Source organism: Perna viridis, chromosome 5 (genome assembly GCF_037379345.1).
Source record: "Perna viridis isolate PV_CMFRI_1.1 ecotype Kerala chromosome 5, ASM3737934v1, whole genome shotgun sequence".
Lineage (NCBI taxonomy): Eukaryota > Metazoa > Mollusca > Bivalvia > Mytilida > Mytilidae > Perna > Perna viridis.
In genome coordinates, this window is record NC_142449.1 from 45,522,672 (window position 1) to 45,525,149 (window position 2,478).

Here is a 2,478-nt window from a genome sequence, read left to right on the forward strand (position 1 = left end):
GTTAAATCTCCCGTAACGACGTGACCAGGAGGACCATATTTGAATGGAGAGGTTTTGCAAGAACAGTCAGATGGTTTAGCCTTGAAGTCTTCAATCTCGAGGTTCTGCAATAGCCTTTAATAACTGAAAATTTTGGATGCAATGGGTGAGGTATAGGAATATGAAATAATTGGTATGGATTTGTCTTTGAAATATGGGGGATTTTGTTGGTAACGTTTTTGTGATGGAGGATGTTAGCCAAATTAATTGCATCTATACCTTTGATGACAAACGGTAGTGGAAGAAATGATCGTTTTTCTTCATCTTGACTTTTCACACAAACTGGTTTAAAAAGTCTGTGGAAACCAATATCCAAAATGATGGCAACAAGTCTGAATAATGATGAGGTGGGTCAGAAACAGGAGTGTCAAGACTTGTTTTGTAAAGGGAGTGTAGTAGAGTGAGAGGTATAGAATAAAGTTTGGTTCTAATGTGATGAAGTCCAAGAGGTTTTTCTATGAAAGGGAGGAGACCATCTATGGAGACATCATGTAACTTAGGTGACGTATAGTGGCGATGGCCATGACTCCTTTCCCGTCCTGGATTTTTGTCAAATAAATTCATCATATTTATGATATTGTTATATTGGCTTGAAAGGTTTCCTATACTTTTGATGTTGTCAATGCATCCGTAAGGTATTGCAGTACCTAGTCTGCGTATCTGTTGTCATTGCATCCGTAAGGTATTGCAAAACCTAGTCTGCGTATCTGAAAGTCTCGATTTGCAATTTTACATGCATCTTTGTTTCAATGAGTTTTGTTGTATATACCCTGTGAATTATGGATTCTGTGTGAGAATGCGCTTAAGCGAGAAGGTCTTTCTTGAAGATGATTGTAGTGAACCTATATTTTATAGGCTTTTTATATAAAACATTTATTGATCAGATTTGCATGAACTCTTTCGAATTAATATCAGTGGCGCATCTCGCTAAAGGATGCACCTCCGTTGGAATTGTTTTTAGTTCCGTGGAAATGTTGGGGAAATGGCAAATAATAGCTTGGGATCCATTTTCCAAAATCTCTCCATCCGTCCCTTAAGGTATCTAATATTTCTGATAAATAAATTTTCGTAATTTCTCTCAAAGATAAGCTAGAATGAACATACTGTAGAATTTTAATGTAAAAACATAGGTCACCGAACAGAACTTTGAAATAATTGAGCCTAGCCAATATTTTACCACATTTTATATGGATTCTGTAAGGAATTTCAAAATTTCGCAAACTTAAAAAAAACTGGTAGATAAAATTGCTTACAACTTTATATAAAGAACACTTAATTGTCATTTTTTAATCTTTCATTTCAAAATTGGGGGTCAACGAACTCTTTTTCTTGCAATATTAAAAAAAAATAAAATTCCCGTTACACTTCAATAGAACATTCTCCCGCCAATTGTCCCCCCTTTAAAGGTCTTTAAAAAATGTTTTTAATTTTACCATTCACATTTTTATGTCAAAAACTAATTTGAAATAATTTAAATATATTATTTTTACATCGTTTCAAACTCTGTTAGTTAATAGAAAATACATGTATCTGTATGATTTTGCAAGATGATATAAGATAATGCTCCGTGTAATAGATGTATGGTCTACTTTAATGATTTGATGAAGGCTCTTTTTTATTATTTTAATAATTCAGAAAGATCAAAAGTTGCCAGTGATCAGTTTTCATTTAAAAAACAGAACCTAATTAAAAGTAATGATACATCAAGACTGGAAATTTGGTGAAAATGTGTCTCTACTCAGCAAATTGGTTAATACTAGAAAAAAATCACAATATATGCGATTGAAACATCTCATTTCTCAAAAGCAAGAAAGCATAAACTTACAAATTATCACATTAGGTAACTTACGCCTATTTGAAGAGTAATCAAGGGAACCAAGGTTCTAGCGGAAGCAGAATGTAATCCAGGGACAAAGACCAGACATGTAAAACAGACATACATAACAAAGAATATAAAGCAACTAGTAAAATAATACATACAAAGTAACAATAAACGTTGAACAAATCAGTTTTCATGGCGCAGATTGATACACCGTAACGATCCACGAGTTCATGATGACGACCGTAAAACTTATTTAGTGAAGACTTCAATCTTCAATCTTGTAGCAACATAACCCTGTTCCAGAATTCCACTTTGTTAGAAGTCTAGCGATACAAAAAGTCTGCGTAGTTCCGGCAAACTCTGGCATAACGTATGAGTTGTGATATGAAAACTCCATAATGTTTTATCTAATTGAAGGGGTTAGATATAGTCACATAATCAGACCGTTTCTGTGACTTTCAATGACTCTAGATAAAAGTCTCCCTGCAGACTTACCCTCTTGTACTTCGTATCACTCAGAGTCTCTGATAACTCATAGGCTCAGCTGCACAGCAATTTTGATAGAGCACACTCCGATGGCGTCATTGGTTCTGCTGCACAGGATGTACAGCCATTAT